The 21,950-nt window shown below is 37.6% G+C and overlaps 1 protein-coding gene across 9 annotated transcripts in view; it reads right to left on the reverse strand.

The window, feature by feature from the left end:
• ERC2 (ELKS/RAB6-interacting/CAST family member 2) overlaps positions 1 to 21,950 on the reverse strand; it is a 418,320-nt gene that overhangs the window by 361,432 nt on the left and 34,938 nt on the right. The gene's annotated exons all lie outside the window — the stretch shown is intronic.

The following is a 21,950-nucleotide window of genomic DNA, read 5'->3' on the forward strand; positions in this document are numbered from 1 at the left end:
TCTTTCAAGTGCTTCTAGGAAAAAAGAAGACAACATACACAGACAAAATGTCAGCTACAGATAAAACAGCAACAAAAGGCAAACCAACAAACCCAAACACCAGAGACACATCCATGACTACAGTCAACATGTACCTACAAAGCTGAAAGACTCAGTATTCCGTGTTTCCTAAATTACTTCATAGACTAAAGGTAATTCTGCTCATCATGGTACTCAACAGTACAGCTGTTTCTAAAGTCAATCAAAGCACTCACTATAATCAAAGGAGACTTTAGGAAGGGGTTGGTTGGTTTCTTTTCTTTTTGGCAGCTAAAGCTATGAACATGTTTAGTAAACAGGATTACTGTATCTCTAACAAGCAAACAAAAACCCACACTAAGCAATACTAAATTATGAAAAAGAAATTGACTGCAAATAGTGGACAAACCTTTGTTCTTCGGGCATCCAAAAACTGAACAGCATGGTAAATGAAAAAAATGAAGCAAAATCAACATAAACAAAGGTCAGATGTAAGCAAAGGAGATTCAACAGAAAGAACTGAATTCAACAAAAAGTATCTTCAACAGAAAAAAAGAATTTTATTGAGCTATACAGAAAGGCAACAACAACTTCACAGTACTCAAATGTATAAAGCTACAGACAGACTTTACTTAGTAGATGTGACGAAGAAAATTATATTGAAAATAATCCATCCCACAGTGAATAATAACATTCCTATTTGACATTATTGTTCTTTTTTTTCAAAACACAGCAACTTGTCCTAAAATGTTTTTTACACCTGAGTACAGGGGTCTTTCTCTGTTCAAGAGGTAAGTCTGGCAATCCCTATGCAGCACAGATCAAAATAGAAAAGGATTTTGTTGAGGTTGGAACGTAGATAATTATTATAAATTACTAGGGGTTGTGATGTTCATTTCAGATTATATCTATGCGACAATTTGTTTTTCTTCTCATTTTTTGCCCTCTATTCACTGCCCACACAGCATAACTGAGTTTTTAAAAATGTGAATTCCTGAATAATCACAGTCTGTACCAGAAGACATTTAATTGCAGGAATTAGAGTACTTAAATGCATGCCATCAGACATTTTTGCTTTAATCAATATTCTGCAACTCCACATTCTAAAAACAAAAAAACACAACAAAACCAACAAAAAATTGCAACACAGACACCAAACAAACAGAACATTTCATTTGATACTACCTTCATGTTTTACACAATTACATGTAAATCTGTCAGTTTGTAACAATCATTTAAACTAAATGAGAAAAGCAAAACCTTAAGAAAACAACCTTTTGAAACCATGTTTATCCGTTATTTCAAATGGAAAAAAGCATTGCCAACTGCTAGAATTCCATGTAGTTAGACACTTTGAAGCTGTTCTACCATTAAATAAGCACTGTTTTAATAAATGTCCAGATCTTAATTCTCTTCATATTTCATCTAATTAGGCACACAGTTAAGAGCATACACATGTAGGCTACTCATTCATGGCCTTGCTTTTATTTAATGGCAATGCGTATCTTCTCTTAATCACACAACCTTTTTAGTTAGTATATAAACTTGAAAGCCCCCCAATAAATTTAAAACCCCTCTAGATGCAGCAGCTTTCCCACTTTCAGTCTACCAATATACCAAGTGTTTATGACTCCAAGACCAACTGCATCTTCTGCATTCCAAAATTATTTCACTACTGTGACAGTGACAAGAGTTTTCTGGGTTTGCCCTAAGACAAAGCAAACCAGGGGGATCCTGCAGGAGGCACTGGCAGGTTGCTCACATCATTAATGCATTCCACAGACAGGGAGAAGAGACATTTGCGTTGACTTTGGTGCACATCAGTCTGCAAAACAGTACAAAGTGCTGCTGAAGACTGAGCCAGCTGGGCAAACTGCCTCCTGAGGTGCCAGGCAGCTTCCAGGTGGATCCCCTCCCTGGCAGGGATGCCTGCAGAGTAGCCCACAGAAAAGGAACACTCACTTTTGAATGGGTGAGTAAAAGCACTCAGATACAATCAAAAACAGAGGTAAAATCACCTACATAGGTGCTTTGCAATTGGGAATTCTGCAAGTCCATAGTGTGTAAACCTGAATGTTTCTAGTTGAACCTGCTTCTATTATAACTTTTTGGACATCGACTGTTGACTAAAACTGAGGCTAAGTGGACTGGGACACACCAAGACTTCTCTAAGAAAATTAGAAAGCAAGGAGGTCTCAATGAGTCTCGTGACTCAATAGGAGGGACCGTGTTCAGATTCTACTATAATCCATTGTAACAGGTAATAGAATTGTTATTTAGACACAGCACTGGTAACGTTTAGGTAACATATTAGCAATAGATCTAATCATAATTGTCCACATAATCAGTGTTCTTTCACCTGGCCTAGGGCCTTCTCTCTATTATTATGTTACAACAGCAATAATCAGCAACTACCAATAGTCTAGAAATAGTCAAAAGAATTGCTTTCTCTAACCTGAACAATGACTGAGGTACATCCTCTTATTGTTAAATTAGACAATACTTATTTCTTGATGCAATAAACTATTTACAAATAAATGTTTTTTCCAAAGTCAAGTGGTCTCTGCATATCAAATGTCCATAAAAATCAAGCTAAGCAACAGGAAACTAATTCTAAAATATTTACAATGTTGTAATACAAATAAAAGCAAACTTGATACAGACATTGCTAACAAACAAACCTGAAGGCAAGCTGTAAAAATCAAAACTGCTAGATCAACATAAAAATAATTAGAAATCAGAACTCATATAGCAATTTTGGTTAAGATAAGTGAGATTACTTCCTCTTGTGCCCCACAGCAGCCTGTGCATGATGCTCTCAGACTCCACCCAGAACCACATTTTTCACTGAGCACAACAGCAGTTGTGGCTCCTTCCCAGTAATTACATTAAAGCAGCCTCAACAGTGGCAGCCTGCTGCTGCTGCTCTGATAGGAGAGAATCCTTGTTGCACCTTCAAGACTTAGAACATGGTAGACCAGATTTCAACTTGTGCTGACACAGAATTTTGTATCTGCAGCCAGCTAAGTAAAGGAAAGAACAAACGTTGTGAGGGTGGAAAGAAATTGTATAATTAACTGCAAGGGGGAGGAACGTAGGAGTGCTGTGAATATCTGTCCCTGCTGTCACTACATCAACATAGAACTTTACAGGATTTAGAAAAAAAAACATGCAAGTTCATATTTTTTATAATTTCTACTAAAAACAGACCAGTTGACCAGAAATACTTCCATGCCAATTTCTTGGCAATATATGAATTCTTCTCTCAGAACTTTTTCAATCCTTCTTTATAGCCTAACTCTTAAGAAGCAATTCATGGAACTGTGGATTGTCCCACAAATTGAAACAAAACTAGGAAAAGAAGATCAATTAATAGCCCTTCCCAGATTTTGACTCATGTTCTACATGAGGAATTTCCTCTAATCTTTGCCAGCAAACTGCTCCCAAAAGAATTGCCTGCTGAGCACTACCCTGTCACACTGTGCTTTGGGCCAGAGCACATAAGCACTTCCAGAGCATCCCAAATCCTTAGGTGTGATGAACAGAGGAGGAAAATGAAATCCCAAGGAGAGTCACAGACTTGGAACTGTTATTTCACCTACAAAAGGGCACAGCTTCTCATACTTTGCACTGTCACACCACCATCAAAAGCAATGGACATGTTGAGGAATCCAGTCTACTGGATTTTAGCTCCTGATTCTCCTATTTCCTTCTCACTCCAAAAAATACAGAATTTACAGGGCTGAATCACTTGATACAATCTAATGTCTTGACAGTGGCAAATATACAATACAGAAGACTGTGGAAAAAGTTCTACTAAGTGTACGTTGTAGAAAGCTACAATTATAACTCAGTACTGCATCTGGAGAAGTATAACAGCAAATTATACTATCAACCAGAAACAAACAGTTATTTTAGTTGTCTGAAAATCATTTGTAACAAAGATTTTGACCAATCTGAACACACACAGAAGTACGTGTTTCCAGATGACCTATTACAACTTAACAGGAGGAAACCACAAAATGTATTTCAACAAGGCCTGGGAATCAGTGTTAGTTTAAGAAAAGCAGATTATTATTTGTTTCCCAATAATTCTGACTGTAAAATTGCTACTCAGGTAAGAACAACATATGGTTTACAAGTCCTGGACACTCAAAGATAAGTCTAAGGCATTCATATTCAAAAACTATTCCCATTGGATAAAGTAACCAAATACTGTGAGAAATCCTCCATCCTCTAATGCACTGCAGCTCCTCTGATACTCTTTTATTGCCCTGATAAATAATTGCTGCTCTTCCTGAGGACTGGAGCACTCAAGTTTCCCCAAGGAAGCTTTTAAACCATTTGGGATAATCAACCTTTTACCTCCCGACACAAAGTTTCCCACACAGCCTAAGCTCTACATAACCAATACTTTTGTGTGCTCTGACTACCCATTGTTTGCCAGAGATGAGCAGAATCTCCATCCCACAGCTCATTCCAGGAGTAACTGCAACCACAGAACAGAAACATCATTTGAGTTTCATGTCATCACAGCACAAGCATAAGGAAGAAAAAACCCTCAAGATTTTGTCCAAACAACCAGGAAAACTCCACTCCCCCAACAATCCCACCCCAAACCCCACTGTTAAGGAGCAGGTACAAGATGAAAAGAAAACCAGAAAGCAAAACAGCAGATCCTTCCTCACTCTCTTCTGCTCATGGATTAGCAGATTCACAGTTATATCCTCAGCCTTTTATTTAGAGGGAACAGTAAGATTTTGATTCTGCTGAGGTACTGTCTGTGCTTTCTGGAAGCCCTTGGTTTTGAGAATTGCCTTCTCTGCTGTTAAAACTTTCCTATCAAAAAAGATTTAACTCAGCACAATAAATATACCACTAAAGTAATAATCACTTGCTTTCAGAAGGTAACAGTACATTAATCATGTGTTTTCAATACATTCCACTTAGAGAAGATTTTTGCAGATATAGACAAAGCTCTTAAAACTTTGAGGGGAAAAAAACATTCTTAAAACTGAGTAAGTTGTTCACTAACAAAACATTGCACTGTGTATTTAGAATAGATTTAAGGCGTTTTTTTCTGTTTTATCAAAAAGAAAATGGAGAAAATTCAGAAGAACATAATTTCCTTCCTGATTTTTTTTCCAGTCTCCACACACAAAAAAGGTTTGGGTTTTTTCCACCATAGTGATGTTCAATGTCAAGCTTTTTATCAAATAGCATTATCTCCTTCTTTAGTTATGGTTATAACTTGAGGGGTATTATGTTCAAAGCTCAGTACAGCAAAAGTGCCATCTCCAAAGTTGGCAAATCACATGGAATTGAGCCAACACACCAAATTTTAAAACAACTCCTTATAATAAGAGTGCGTACAGGTTCATTAATGTTATAAGTGGTCAGCACCTCTGCTTTACATCCTGTTCAGGAGTCAAAGGAAATTATTTTTTCCTACCAATAACTGTACTGTCCAATGAAGGGCAGGAAAGTCACCAGCCTTCACCTATAGGTGACAGTGTCACTGCAAAACAACACTGTTCAAACTGACTAACACTTAAGAAGCCTAAAACTCAATAGTTCAGAGTGGCCATGAGCACTTCCTCTACTAAGTATTTCACACACTGGCATTATAGTAATTTAAAGTACTACTATAGGATGGCTTCCATGAAATGCTATCAACTGCACTGTATCAGTTTGCTAATTACTCAGACAAGAAGTCTGAAGAGAGGGGCTTCTCCAGACACCAGAAAAAATAGTGTCTAAGAGGGTATGAAGAGATTTTTCCCCTGATATCAGCCTTGTCAAACCAACAAGGAAAGAAGCAGAAGCACAAATTGAAATTTCAACAAGAAGTGACTGACCATTCCCCAGTCCTCAAGCATGCCAACATGCAATTAAAGTGTCTGAACACAATTCAAATATTATTTGTGTCAGTCTCACCGTAATGACAGGTTTTTAATTGTTTTTCATTCCATAAAATCAGTTACACATTTGTTATCACTATGGAAACAGAGTAATCAAATTGATTCATCTATCAGAGAGAAAGGGCATGTTTTGGTTTTGTGGGAATGTTTGAGGGTTTTCTAAAGAAAAAAAGGCAGAACTTCCCTCCCAGTGAAATCCCATATTATGTCCCCAGTGGACCAGCAACAGATTGTTCACCACCCTGTCAGATTCCAGCACAGATTACTGAGCCACTGGAGGGTAGTTTTCTTTCTTAGAGAAGCTCCAGGGAATCCATCATTATTTGGGGTTTGTTTGAACAGTAGTGGAATGCCACAGGATCAGCATTTCCTTAATGTGGTTTTGGGGCCTGAGGAGAAATTAAGTTCAGGAATGAACACAGTGGGCCAAGAAATTAAAACAAAAAGTATATAGTGGGAGTATTTATTGAGAAGCAAGATTGTATGTGAATTAAGATTGGCATTTGTCATAGGGAGCTGAGCTCTCTTCCTGCTTCTGTAGTCAGGTACTACTGAAATGCACCTGTTCCAAAATCTGAGAACATTTTTCTTCTCACTTTTGTATCCATGAGATTATATCCTGGAACACCAGTTCAGTATGAAACACCAACCAAACTTCACTTAATGAAAGTTAAGAATTTGTTGTTTCTAATTGCCAGCCTCAAAAAAACCCTAATAAGCCAAAAAATATCTGGCAAGAACCTTCCTCTCTCTTTTTGTATGGTAGAATTTATTGTCCAGCTTGCTGATTCAGTCAAAAAATAATAGCACAGCAAAAATCTTGGAGGCTAAACAGGCCTGTTACTTATTTCTCAAAAACTGAGGTCTAGCTGCATTAAAGGAATTCTTTTTCAGGCACCGAGTCAAGAAATGACTTACTAAAAAGGAGAGCATTGAAAGTAAACAAGGTCACATTTCAAGCACTGAAAAACTTGAGGTATTTGATCTTCAGACCATCCCTTTATGTGCTCAATACTTTGCTATAGAGTTTCTGTTTCTGGCAGAGAGCTTGCTATTACCTTGAACAAAAATGAAAATAAAAGGATTCCTTTTCCTAGATTAAAAAAAAAAGGTATGAACTGGGCTCTCTTTTCCTATTTTGCAGTCTGACTCCAAAGAAACCTCCCACTTCTCTCATTTAAAAAAATAAAATCTGAGGACAGGGATTTCTATGGCCATTGTACAGGTTGTGCTAAAGATACCAAAGAGAAATATACATAAAGGAAAACCATTGTCGTGTCCAAATATTGTTTCCAATATTAAGGTCATAACAGACTGAAACAGAGATGGTTGCCACTGTCAATGAGCAGCAACACACAAAACACTGAGTCATGTGAACTGTGTCAGAAACAGGAACATAATTTTTCCCTTAATATACATTATGTGTTTTTTCAGAGAACCTTAATACACCACATACTGTAAAAATTAACATTTGGCATATCATATCTAAGCAGCAATACAGAGAAGTCAGAGACTGATACACCTCACCGGACTCTCCAAAAGACATTCTAGTGATTATTTTACACTAATTGAAAGACAGAACAGGAAAGTGAGAAGACAAAACCTTAGCACTGTATTGCAAATATTCACATTTAATTCACACGTGAACTCGGTACTTCAAGTTTCTATACAGGAAATATTCCTGCACAAGAAATCTTCATTAACAGAAGGCAAATGCAGGGCATCCCTGAAAGTTGTGAGCATGGGGCACCCTAACAGCTGATATGACCTTCTCATCCTTGCCACCTTTTCATCTTGTAACATTCTTACTATATATTTTTAATGCAGCCACTAGAAAAATCATATGAGGTATTCACATGACAATTTCAAGCACAGCTTTTAGTTAACCAGAAATACGGTGATAAATTAAGTTCCAATTTCAACCTCTCCGTGCTCTATTTTAATCAGCAAAATACATAAAAGAGCACTCTTCAGCTTCCAATTCTTTTTCACTACTAGGAATAGTACTGAGAGTTGATTAACTATAATACACAATCATTTCTTATTGAAACAATTTGAAAAGGAGCTTCAGAACTATGGGTTCTGCTCCAGCTAAGGGAGAGGAAAAAAAAGAATCAATAGAGAGATTTCAGTGGCTCCAATCAAAAGACTGTGCAGTCAGATCCAACAGAGAAAAATGGTGCATCACAAAGCCAGACGACCATCTGGAAAGACATCTCTTCCCGAGTTACTGAAGAAATGCAGATATAAAGAAAAGAGAAAATTAAGGGCTCAAAAAGGCCCACAAATATATGCTTTCACAAGTTGGAAGACTTTGGTTTCACAACAAACTTTGTTAAAACAGGATTTATTCTTGTCAGATTTCATAGGAGTGTCTTCTCGTTCACGGCCTAAACGAATCCAGGACATAAAAAAATCTGCGGCTGTGAGATTTTCCCACAAGATGGCACTAAATCCCCATCCTGCAGAAAATTATTGGGGAACACAAAAACACAAAGGAACAACTACGGTCACATACATAAAATAAACAAACAAACTACTTTGTTTCTCCAAAAGACTATCTAAGAACTAGAAGTTGTAATTACAGAAAAATAAAATTAATGGCCTAAGTCAGGAATTTTCTTAATAGAGAGATTTCCCCCTCATAATTCAACTGGAATGGGAGGACCCACAGACAACACACATATACACACATGTTCAGTTTATACTTACATATACTTAAAGATATTTCTGTACATAGATATACATATTAATGCAAGTAAAATCTAAATCTTTGTTCCTTGATGTATAATACAGAATAGTGTCTGTACAAAGTGAAAATCCAGCCCCAAGTCTGAAACTAGATTGCCTGACAGAGGATAATCATTAAAAAGCAAACAAAAAACACAACTGAAGTTAAAATCCAGTAGTCAAACAAACACCCTCCAATCTGGAGCACTCCAAGGGCACACCCCACTGTCCTCTCCAGAATTACTTCAATGAAGGCCAGGGATCCCTAAACTCCCAATACAGCTCAAATTTAAAACAAAGCATTACTAGTCTGGAACCTCATTTCATTCTTATACTGAAAAGCTCAACTCATAGGCTGAATTATCCTCCCTAAACAAAAACGGCTGTTATTGTTTCCAAGCCTACATATATGGGGGGGTAGGGAGAGAAAAGGGGGGAAAAAAGGGTTATCAAAAACTTTCCAATCCCCAACTTACAGTTAACACTTGACAACAAACCAAGTCAAGTTTGGCTCATTGTTGCCAGTTCTGATACAGAACCACAGCATTTCTAAGACAGAAATGATTTCACTGCCCTGATTACACCAGCACTGCTCAGTCAGTGATGGATCCAATCCCACTGCAAACACACAGTCAGATCCAAGGTTTGCTCCTTGCACCTTCAAACCCAGGGCAGTTGCAGCCCTGAGCAGCAACCACACACAGCACAGCTACATACACCAAAGCAGAGTTAAATCACCACTCAGCACTCCACACTGCACAAAATACTTCACTGACTCTTAATTAAGCACTTCAGTATTTCAGATTTCAAGTTTTAAGTATTACTAACTTACATTCTTTAAACACAACCATAAAATGTATTGTGTATTTCTGCACAAAAACATATCAAACTAATTTGCAACTATAATTTTGAAACTAATCCACAAATAGTAAGAAATCTCAGATAAGACTGCAGATCCACTGTTAATGCACTACAGGGGAGCCACCGTATGCAGTAAATACTCCATTTTAAACTACTTGAGGTTTTTTTTCTCCCACCCTTTCCTGGCATGTTGTTGGATTCTTTATTCCCCAAGTACATTGCATAACCTTAATTACTGAAATAGTAGTGTATCCATATGCTGGTCTACTATTTAGTGATGTTCAAACTCAAGAAGTGCCCAGAAGCCTCCAGGGAGTCCATTGTTGCCAGCTTCAATTAAATAAACAGGTACTGGGGTCATCTGGGGCCAATTGCATTCCCCAGTACTGAATTTTAGACTGCTAGCACTTTTCCTCCGACAGTTTACTGGGGTTTTCCTCATTTTTCACATTGTTTTAAGTAAGCATACTGTAATATTCCATTTATACAGATATTAGGGACAAAAAGGAGTTATTAGAGCTCTGCAAACACTTTGCAACCAGACACAAAAGAAAACTATGATTAAGGTAAGGAAAAGAAAAGTCTTACAGTCACAAAAAAGCAATACAAAGCTCCACAGATATACCACTACTATCGATTTCCTTTTAGTCATCCTGCATTGAGGATAAGACACCACAATATCTGGGGGTGGGTAAAGGATTTTAAAGCCACCTTGAAGTACAAAATGCTTATTTAGTTGTAACTGCTGGGGTTTATTTCTCCCCACATCACATGCTTACACATCTGTTGGCTATATAATGTAAACTCATCGCATTTTAAGTACAGATTTGTGATCAGAATGAATATCCCCTTCAACATATCCTCCCTTAATCCCCAGTTTTTGCACTGTATGACCAGAGAGGATTTGTTCTCTTCTGTATAAAAGAAAGTGAGAGTATGGAATCAATACTCCTGTTGTCATCCAAAACACTCCAAGCATTCTGCTCAGCTAATGTCAGCTTCTGTCAGTGATTTAATAAAACGTATGGGCACTTTTACATCTTTAAGAAATTATATCATCTTGTATCTTTCTACTTTTCAATTCATGCTCAGATGTACCTTAGAATCATTTTATCTTACTCTTGAGCAGCACACAAGAGATGGGGCACGTGAACTGGCTGCACAGTTTTGTTAGGCTTGAATCTACCACTGATTTCTTCTTCTTTTCCATAGCCCCCATTTCCACCAGATTTCCCTCTGTATTTACAAGTTCTCACTGTCGTATCTTGTTTACTTTGCTCAACACATATTTTTCAATTGCAGCTTTCCTTTAACCCTAAAGTTTCTCAGGTAATGGTGCATTATCAGTATAACTCACGGCAGCAAAATCTTAAAGAATATCTGTGTTATTGGAGGGGGGGGGGACTTTACTTCCCCAAGGACATGCATAGGCAAGACTATTGAAAATAAATAAAAATAAAACAAAAATCATCAAAATAAGCTATTTTACAAACTCCGTATAGCTGTATCAGAAACAATTTAAATGTACAGTGTCAACTATCACAGGCAAAAATACTGCATAATGCAGCCCAGTATGCAGGGAAGATCCTCCACAGTCTGATGGACAAAGCAGCACAGAATTCAGTACTTAATAACATGTCACTAAATCCACGTCACAAGAGCCCAAAGTGATGGGATGTATTGCCACAACTTTGCAGTGAGCCACTGTACACATGGGGAATTCAAACCATGCCTGTGTCAGAGTGTGACCTTCAGAGACAGGAACTCCACTGAGACCATGAGGCTGAAAGCAAAACATCAAACAACAATTATAAACATCTGAGAAACACAACAGTCTTGGCCATGCCAACCAGTTTTAGCATAAAAAACTCTACACAAAAGTGAACTCAACTTTAGGACTGAATGCAGCTAATCAGCAGCTTTCCTTAGAAGAACATTTGATTCAAAAAGAAAACTCCACAGTCCTTTATTATGCTTACTTTGTGGTGTTGCAAAGTTCCCCAAGTTTTGATGTTTCTGCTATACACAAATTCAAAAACTGCACTAGCAATCAACATTTAGTGAGACAGGTGTTCCCACAGAAGATGCTTCTCAAGGAAAACAAGTATTTTTCTTCTTTTGAAGGATTACTGAGTCTTCTGAGTTCTGTTTCACAATGCTGATGAGCATTTCTATCCTGGCTTTCATAAAAGACTGCAAATTAACTCCCAAGCTCATAACTCACACGCTGCTACAGTTCATCTCTCAGAAGCCAGACTGCCTTGCTTCAGTAGTGCACTTCATTCATGCTCTTATATCACCCAATTATTGTAAGATAAATTATTCAAATGTTACTCATCATTCAGGCTCCATACTAGAATTTCAGAAGAATTCTAGGGAAAAACATTAATCTGATAAACTGAAGACAATATTAGAAATATAAATAATCAAAGATAAATAAGTTTCCATATAAAGGTTAAAGAATACACATTTGTATATAAATGCTAAGGGAGGTAAAGTTCATTCCATTCCTGCTCTGGTCTCTATTTGTTGATCTTTAAGTGAAAAGTACATACAAGTCAGATGAAATGCTAAGCGCTGCCCTCCCCACCCTAGAGCCTATATGGTAATAAGAACAGAGAGCACTGCCACTGAAGAAAGAGTGTGACAAGCAATATGATGCAGCATTCTCCTTTCCATATTTCCAATTACCCTTCATAATGTCCTTTCCTAACCCAGCTGTTATCAGCAGTCCTCACTGTTCTCGCATCAAAGCCAAAAGAGCTGATTCCAAGCCCTCCATTTAAAATTGTCTATAATAAACAAGAAGATCCTCACTCCACAATGTGATATTTTCACACCACATTCCTAGTAACAGGAATATTATATTCCACTGTTCTTGATCAGTTTTATATGCACTAATTGCACAGAAAAATTAATACTGATGATATTTCAAACAACTGCACTACTGTCAAGAAGTAACAAAATGTTGAATTATTGTTCCCTAATTTAGGGCCATCCAAACACACTGAGAAGTGGAAGAGGTCATGCTCTGAAACATTCTGACACTGTACAGATGAGATCACTTGTAGCAGCAGAGGATTAATCACAGGGGAATTGCTCTCCACTATTGCATATGCCCAGCTCCTGTAATTTCCAGTAAGCCTTCTCACTCAATCTATAAAGAACAAATGCAGATGCACTTACATCACCTTTGAGGATAGATACAGTAATGCAGATGGCTCCTTGAGGTGTAAAATCTGCATCAGAATTTTTTGGACTAAACCTTTATGCTACTCAGGAGACCAGAAAGCCCCATCCAGAGGAAGTTCTACCAGAGGACACAACCTACCATAAGTAAGAACTGACATCAGTTACTACAGAGAAATCTAACAGTCTGCGTCTTAAAGCATTTAATGTAATGCATTTAATACTTCTGAAGAAAACTGCCTTTGGCTTTTCTTCAGCTGAAATATAGAGGGGGTAAAAAAAGCAGTTTTAATTCTGTAAGTGTTGTCTAACATCTTTACAGTCAGAATTCTATGAGCCCAAAAAGGCAAGCTTGTATATAACCCTACCTTTAAAGTGTGGGAAATAGAGTCTGTTGACTAAATAAATAGTATCATTCCAATCAAGTGACATGTTTTATTAGGGATGTGCAGAGAAACCAGCTTTAAACCTAACACTGCTCTTCAGTGCTTCAGAGTAGACATTCTGAATTGCAGCCTGCAGGTCAGCTTGGTGCTGAACTGAGCAAGTGAACTGACAATCACAGGCTCAGTTACTTGTTTCCAATTTACTCTACAGGAGGAAAATAATTTGATACCATCAATAGAAAGCCATTCCATGCGCATTTATTAGAGATTATTTCTACACAAGAAAAAAAATTAAGGCCTTTTCTTCAAGGAATGATGCCATGCCTAGTGGTATGGAACTGTCAGCCAATGAGGCAGAAGTCCAAAATAGTATAATAGCCAGATAGTGTGTTCAAAGATGCAGAGGAGGAGAGGACTAGGCATCAAAAACTGATCATGGAGTTCAGAAAATAGATTGGCAATACTGGAAGTGAGACTACAATGAAGCTTCAAAGGCATTACAGTACCTTTTGTCCCTAATAGGAACATTTGTCAGAAGGATGGCAACAAAAACTGCATTGCAGGCTTTACCTTTTCTCTATGATTGATTTCTGTATCTGATAGACACGTTCAAAGACCAGAGAAGTGAACAGAGGTGGTCAGTGGAACACTCTTCCTTTTGTCGAGTCTTAAACCATTATCTCAGACAAAACAAGATGTAAGTTCTACAACTTTTTCCCTTCTCTTCTTGCTTCAGTTCCTCTTTATTATCATTAATTTACCTTATTCCATTACAGACAAACAACCCAAGATGAGAAGAGAGACCACAGTTTTAAAACAGCAATTGTGCTCACAAACATGACATACCGACCTCATTGATGTCTGCAGCAGTGAACCACAGAGCCTTAGCTCAAAGGCCTATTTCATACTATTTTTATATGTTTACCCATAATTCAAACCCCAATTCTATAACAAACCACTTGGTATCACTTCTAATGAAAATCCCAGCACACTGAATCTATTCAAGCTATGTCAAAGGTACCCACTGGGGGGGGGGGGAGGGGGGCACCTTCCCAAACTGTCTTCTTTACTGCAATAACCGTGATCAGCTCCAGGATTCACCTGCTCTCTTTGTTAGCCCCAGTTTTATTAGAAACACAAGCTCAGTCCTAGATACTGAATTTTATCTAATAAGAAAAATAAGTCTGGGCCACTTGTACTCTGAAATTTTGAGCAAAGAAGCCTTTATAGAAAAGTATACCTTAAAATAGCACTCTGCCCTGTCTACTGTCAAAAACATTGGTAAAACATATTTTTTAGAGAGGATTAGAGCAATTTTTTTTCCTTTGACGAGTGGAGCCTGTAGAAATCCTGAGTATGTGTTACCCATATTCAATAAAAATCAAGTATCTGGGTATGATGTTGTGAATAACCATTCCTCTTTTCCTCTGTTCATCATAGTGAATATTTATTAACAAAGAAAAAACTAGAAAGCATCTCAAGTACTTTTTAAAATATTACTTTAAAAGACAAAGGCTGTCCATTTCCAAACCCAGATATTTTCCTTTTATGCACATTTCTCTGTGAAAATTTTATGAGTTGCACTAAAATGCAAACATGCCCTTGGCTTTGGTCCTTTTCCTTTCCATCCCTCAGGTCACTCCAATCTGGACACTGTTGACATGTCACAGCATCATCTACTCCAGTTCCTTGTACTTGTATAGGGGAAATTGCTGTTTCTGAGACAAACCCAGAGAGGGATACCCAAACAATCCACTGCACAGAAACATCCTTTGGAAAGGGTAACAGGAGGTGCTACAGTCAACTCCAGGGCTCTGCTGCTTCTTTTCCCTTTCAAAGAGAAAGAAAAATAACTCACAAGGGAAAAAAAAAAAAGAAAATCATACCCACATCAAGTTCTCAATGCTTTGTTACCTATGAGCTTAAACCTCTAATTCTTTAGACTTTTCACCTCTATTTTTATTTCTACTTTATTTGTATCTCACTTTACCCTTCCAAATCTCTCCCCCATCCCATGATCATGGGGTCACAGTTGTCAGCTGGGCTTAAACCACAACAGGAAAGTTAATTGCAAAATAAAATAATTAAATAATAATTGTATCTCTCTAAGCCCTATCTTGTGATTAGATTACTCTGTATTGTGTGTAGCATAAGGGATATTTGGGGGGGGAGAGGGGGGAAGTTAAATTTGCATAGTCCTAAAATCTAACTAGTCAATAACAATTTTCTTGCTTTAAGACCTTTCCTTCCATTTCTTCCAGTGCCACAAGAGGTTTAATCAAGCTGGACCACAGAAAATAAATTCCAGGAAGGATGAAATGCAAAATATCCTGACCTCCTTGGAGAGTAATACCATTTACCTGCCAAGTGAAAAGCCTTCAGCCAGCTGGATCATTTATTTTTAACTATCACTAAATAGAGTCAGGAGAAAATGGCTTCAGGTACTTCAGAAAACAAAGGAAATTAAACATTTGATTGCCTTTTAATAAAATAGACTTTACATTAATATTTGGTTCTGTAGAATCTTATCCCCTTTTATTCCCTCCCTAATAATACCTAGAATGAAAATGCTACAGTCTTGAAAGTTCAGGGCAACTTGATAATTTCTTTCTTGGGTAGTCTGACAAGACACAAGGGCCTGGTGTTAGAACTCTCTTTAACTAAATTTGCCAAGTCCAACCAAGAATTTCAGAATACAGCCTAATAATCAAGCATCTCTACTCAACTTTGTGCAAATTATCTCAGGTTTATTTCCATACTAAATCCTTTTTCAAAGTTTGTTCAGAATGAAACTGTGCTGATAGTTATCCCAATGATAACTACATATCTACCTACAAAAGCAAGGATGCTCACAGTTCTTATTGTATTAAAATCCAATTGTGTGAGACAAAATACCAGAAGGCTGTGTTATTACTGATGCACAGATACATTTTTCTGTCCCAAAGCCTGATTCAGTGCAAGCATCTGATAAAACCATTCAATAAATAAACCAATGCCCTGTAGTCAGTTAGAAATATTACCCAAATATGGCACACTTTCACCAGCCAGTATTCAAGTTTTATTTCAGCAGAAATAACGCAAATATTTGAAATAGCTTCAACTAATTAGACTTTTCAGCCCACTGAGGGTTTTCCTGGCTCTTACTCCTCACCAGAAATCAGAAAAATCAAAGTTTGAATGACATAAATAAAATGATGTTTTTTAAAAGTTAAAGAAAAAGGAAGCACTTTTAGACTTCTGATTTCAAACTTTATGACCTTTTTGACAGTATTCATTACTCTGAACCCAATATTATTTTCTTAATTCCAATTTGCAGGGTAAAACTGAACCACTTCTGGTACTTTATAGCTGGGATTTTTGGTGCCTTGGATTTTAAGTGCTTTCCAAGTAACTGGTACCCATTCAAAGGAAGCTTTTTCTAAAAGGGTCAGAATAGTCCTGGGTCAGATGATACACCTCAACATTTTTGTTTTCCTTAAACAATGTTACCTTTATTAAACTCAAATGCACTGTTCCTAAAATATCCTTTAACTAACCTCCTTGCCACTTTGGACATTATGCTGATATTTGGTCTCTTGTTCAGAGATCAAAAATTTTTAGTCTTTGAGCAGCTTTCATGCAATGAATTAACAGGACCTGTCTGTGAACAAAAGTAACTGCTCCAAGTTTGCCTACAATTAATTTAATTTCACTGTGAGCATAGTTCCAGATAGAGATTTCCTTCTGGTACTTTTTCCCTTGCTTTGGAGATGTTTGAGAGAACCAGGATGAAGGAATGTCTGGGCCACAGACTGATGTCTGTGCCCAGAAGATGTCACCCCTCACTGATGATGTCCCGTTATTTATTACTGTGATTGCTCTGTTCTTATTAAGAGCAGGGAGGGGTTTGGAACACAGTCTACACAGGGAATTCCTATATTAAACTTACAGGCAGGGAGAGAGAGATTTTAAGTGTAGTTCAAACACAATTTCAGTACTTTTTCTGTACTTTTAAGAAAAGATCGCAATTTCATGACTTAGTGAGAGACATCTTACACATCCAAAAAAACCCCCCATCACTGACCAACCAAAAAAACCTTCTGAACAACAGCCAATAACAGTGGAGCTCCTAAACCAGCCCCACAAGGATTTTTTGCCAAGGGAGGAGTGGAAGAGGCATAAGAAGAGGGGGATACAATTTCCAGCTGCTCAAGGGGTTCTGGGTCCAGATTGGGAATTATAAACTTAACAATCCTTGAAAGACTTGTGCAAATCTACTAAGAACTTGTTGGATCTGTGGAAGTCAAAGCCCAGCAGCAATGATCTACCATCTTAATTCCATATTTTGTTTAAATACCTTCACACTAATTCTGACCATGCTACTCTCACCTAGTATTCCCCAATTCTCATTTTATCAGTCATTGCTCACATTTTTTTCATGCTGTTCCAAACTCTTGCAGATTTCTATTACATCACCCTTTTTTCTTCTCTTTGCTAACCTTAGCAGACCTTCCTTCTTTTTCTTTACCTTCCCTCCTTTGTCAGTAGGACCTTCTGTAGTTTGACCAAAACCTTTTTGAGATGAAGGGAATCTGAACATGCAGAAAATTCAGGACATAAATGAGCTACAAAATATAAACTGCCAGCCCAATGTTCTCTAGTTTGCATGTCATTCTTTTTCACATTTTTCTCATTTTCAATCAGCTTTTTAGACCATACTGAGCATGTAAACTGACATTTTGGTAGACAGTCTTACAGCCTCAAACCCTCTTTTCTGTGTGCTAATAGTCCAGTGAGCATCATTGCCTATGTGAATTTAGGACTTTTTTGCCATAGATACACCACTTCGCACCTAGAAGAATAAAATCTCATTTACAATTTTTATATACATCCATTCAGTACTGCAACTTTTTCTAGTCAGTATTCACAGTTATCCTGATTAAGATCCTTAATGACGCCCACGTGTCTTTTGCCCCTTTTTTCATTTAATTGATAAGTTGAACTGAGAGGATCCCTTTTCATTGAAATGAATCTCCCTGATTCATTCAGCCTGTTGTTATTCCATGAGAGATATTCTATGAGTGATTAATGCACATGAAGGAATTTTTATTTCACCTAAGGTTGGGTCTTTTAAGAACCTTTGACAGATGACTCCAAAAAGCTTTTCAAAATCCTGTGACTGTATCAACTGTCATCATTATCTGAGTAATCAAGGACTCCTTGGCTTACACAAACACACATGAGGGGGACTGAATAATATGACACAAATAAGCACGAACTGATTTGGTTTTTACCAGATTTGGACTCTAGTGACTGAGGGAATGTAGTTACTCCTACATTCAAACTGACAGAAAAATAATTGTAGGTGTATGGAGTTAATCAGAGTTTTCCGTATTTTATGAAGTTTTTGCCGTGGAACATTGCTGTGCTGGTTTAAAGGTGAACCAGCAGGGGAAATGAACTCACCACGAGAGAGATTACAAGTCAGACCTAAAATTTAATAATAATATTACAATAACAACACTGACACACAAGGGAAATTGCTTTCAACTCACAAAACCCCAGCAGTATAACCCAGTGTCCTGGGGCACAAACCCAAGGGGGTTTGTTTGCCCTTGTGCTGAGACCCCTGTGGTTCCCCCCCAAGTCCAGAGCAAAAGGAAAAGAAAAACCTGTTGGTGCAGGCGAGGGCTGTGGTCTGGGCAAGAGCGGGGATCTCCTCCTGTCGAGGTCCTGCTGCTGCTCTGGATCCGACGAGACGTTCCCGAGGTCTTCTTACCCACCACTTATGTACCCTCAGGGAGCACTCAGTCCCTCCCCCTGGGCGGGGACTCACACAATGGGTGATTAACTCTGGGAGCCAGGGGGTGTTGAACTGTTGATGGCCCATTAGCAGCTCCGTCCCCCTCAGGCTGGGTGTGAAGTTGATAATGGCTCCCTGGGCAGCTGCTGCTAATGGCCCATTGACCTTGGGGAATGAATAGAGGGGGTAGAATACACAGCTTTGATCACCCCCACACAGGGTTAGCTGGTCCCTCCTGCTGAACTAGGACAATTGCTCATGTCATAACAACAAAATTCTTACTGAAAAACTGAGATTATGTCATGGGTCTTTCAGGCATACTTTCTGCACAGAGCCTATTTTCCTTTATACTGCTCCTGATGACTTCATCATAAGAGAAAATGAAATATCAATTCAGCATTAGTAAAAACGAATAAATGGTTCTTAAGTAAAAATACCTGAAGCCTTTCTTTCTGCAGATGGAGTGCATTATCCTGAGCTACTGAGACTGATAGGAGGCCTGTGATGTCTCAAGAACCCCCAATGGTAATCCCCGAAAAGGTAAAACCGAAAACAGGATTCTTCAAAACAAAATAATTTTAAATATTTTGTAAACAAAATTCTTCTGCTCAGTTGAATAGAAAGACTGGATTCCTAGATGGTGTAACTATCCTTTCTTGAAACATTATACCAGAGTAATGTCAGTGAACAGCTCCCTGAAGGAAAAACAAAAACAAACAAAAAGAAAACTCCACCAGGAAAAAGAAAAAAAGGTAGTACACGGGTTTTTGTTTCCTTCTTAGATGAGAGTTCTCAGTTGCTTACCTAGCAAGAGTTTAGATAACTAGAATAACTGGAATATCCAAAACCTTGGATGAACTAGGAAAACTACAGGCTCTCAAATGCTAGGTAATAATAGGAATTAGCAGGTAAGAGAAGCCAGCACAAGTTTTATACTTGGCTACAAAACTATTAAGTCTCCCAATGTAGATCAAAAAGCACAAGTAGCCAAGAAAAAGCAAGGATAAGGATCAGAGCAGAAATCTCAGCTGTTCTCATAAATTGTCCAAGAGCAATATAAGAAATTAAATCAGTATTATAAAGTCAGGGTTTTTTTCCTCTTCTATTTGTTTTATTCTGCCAGTCAGCACAGCAGCAAGACACTGGAATGTGTGCATGCATGAAAAAGAAAAAGCACATATAATGAAAATCTTTTAAGCCCATCAAAATTCAGACCTCCTCAGATAACAAATGGAGAACCTCTTGTAGCTCCTAAGGGGGTTACTGTAATGGCCTCATTTTTACCCATTAAAACATGTATCTCAAAGAATAGCATTTTAGTCTAGTCAGAACAGAAGATTTAACTCAACTTTTTGATAAATGCTCTTAACAAAAAAGCTCCTTTTTCTGTAAAAATTCTCTCACCTGGAGGTACTGCAGAACACCTACAGTAACACTGTCATTCAAACTTCATAAGTTCATAAATCTGAAGCTGAATTTTACTCTAATCTCATTGCATTTAGCAAAAAATCAAAAATGACAGAAATAAATTCTACTGAAAACAAGACAAAGAATATGTCTTTGACAGGTATGAAGCTTTGCTTGTTTGAATAAGGTTCTGTGCCCTTATTCAACTGTAAGATTCTACTAAATTTAACTCAGCTATATAGGAAATACTTAGAGTGCTCCCAATCCTACTATGCCATATCAACTTCGCACACTTCAAAGATTATTTTTATTTCATTTCAGAGTGATGTTCTCTCCATCAAGTTAAATACTGAAGGAACTTGAAGATCACTCAGCATGTTGGGATATTAATGGGCACTTACCATGTAAGCATTAAGTGAAGCTCTTCTGATACTATTTCAATAAAAATAGAAGTATAACATCTTGCATATAAGAAACTGGGAGGCACATACTGAACAAGTTATTTTACTCATACATAGAAGAAATGTGGGTGTCTAACAAATTACTGTCAGTGACACAGAACATAGAATCAAGACAGAACAAGAAAATTCTATTATGATGACATTACTTAACATGTTTCTAATCCGCTATCTCAATACATTTACAATGCTAAAACACAAAAGGCTAAACTCTATTGATTAATTCAAGACTAAAGTCTCTTTTCTGTGGAGCTTTCCAGGAGCTGTAGTGCTATAGTGGGAAAACTGCAGGCCTTTCTTTTCTTATCCAGGTGAAAAGTGTCCTGGAGGCTTCACAGAAGACTCTTATTTTCATTTTCAGACACTCACAGACCCAGCAAGTTCCACAGATTTCCATTAACATGAAGGCACTGTGGATTTCAGTTTCCTTTGGAAACTAGAAAAGGAGCTAAAAAGGTGGTGTCACAAGCACCCCTTTTTAAGAAGCCATCCAATAAAGCAGAGATGGGAATGGTAACAGAGTAGCTTGAGTCTCAATCGAGAGAATTAAAATGGTATGAATATATACATATAAACTATTGTGATATTCCAGGAGTTTTGAGTTCATCCTGGATTTTGTTTGGGTTTTGTTGGTTTGCATACTGAAATCCTAAATCCATGAAAGAGTGACAGATTTCCTTGAAGTCAAGAGATAGGGAGGTTGATCAGCCATCACCACATCTTTTTATTTTTTTTTAACTGATTACTTCCTTTAGTCCCTTCCAGACTGCCAGGAAAGCACACAGAAAAAAAGTGGGGAAAAAATTATCAGTGATTATGATACAACAAACTTTATGCTCAAACCTAAAGATAGTTCCTCTGAATGACCCTTAAAGATAAATTTAGGGCTTTCTCCAACCCTTGCAAAAAGAAATAAAATTTACTTTTTTATTCTTGCCTGTCTCATGGTTTTATTATAGAAAACAAGCACACAGTAACATATGGTACATCTGTTTCATATTTTCTCTTTCTGCTGTCATACTATTTCTCTCAACATTCAGTAACACTCTTCTGTTGGCTCATAATAATTATTTTTAAGCTGCATATAAAACACAGCCTATCTGTACTGTCATTCCAAGGACAGGATACTCCTGCCTCCTTCCATCCTCATACAAGTGTACAGTGAAACATTAAGTCAGCAAAACCAAAATAAAGACAC

The sequence above is a fragment of the Pithys albifrons genome, chromosome 3, assembly GCF_047495875.1.
Source record: "Pithys albifrons albifrons isolate INPA30051 chromosome 3, PitAlb_v1, whole genome shotgun sequence".
Classification (NCBI taxonomy): domain Eukaryota; kingdom Metazoa; phylum Chordata; class Aves; order Passeriformes; family Thamnophilidae; genus Pithys; species Pithys albifrons.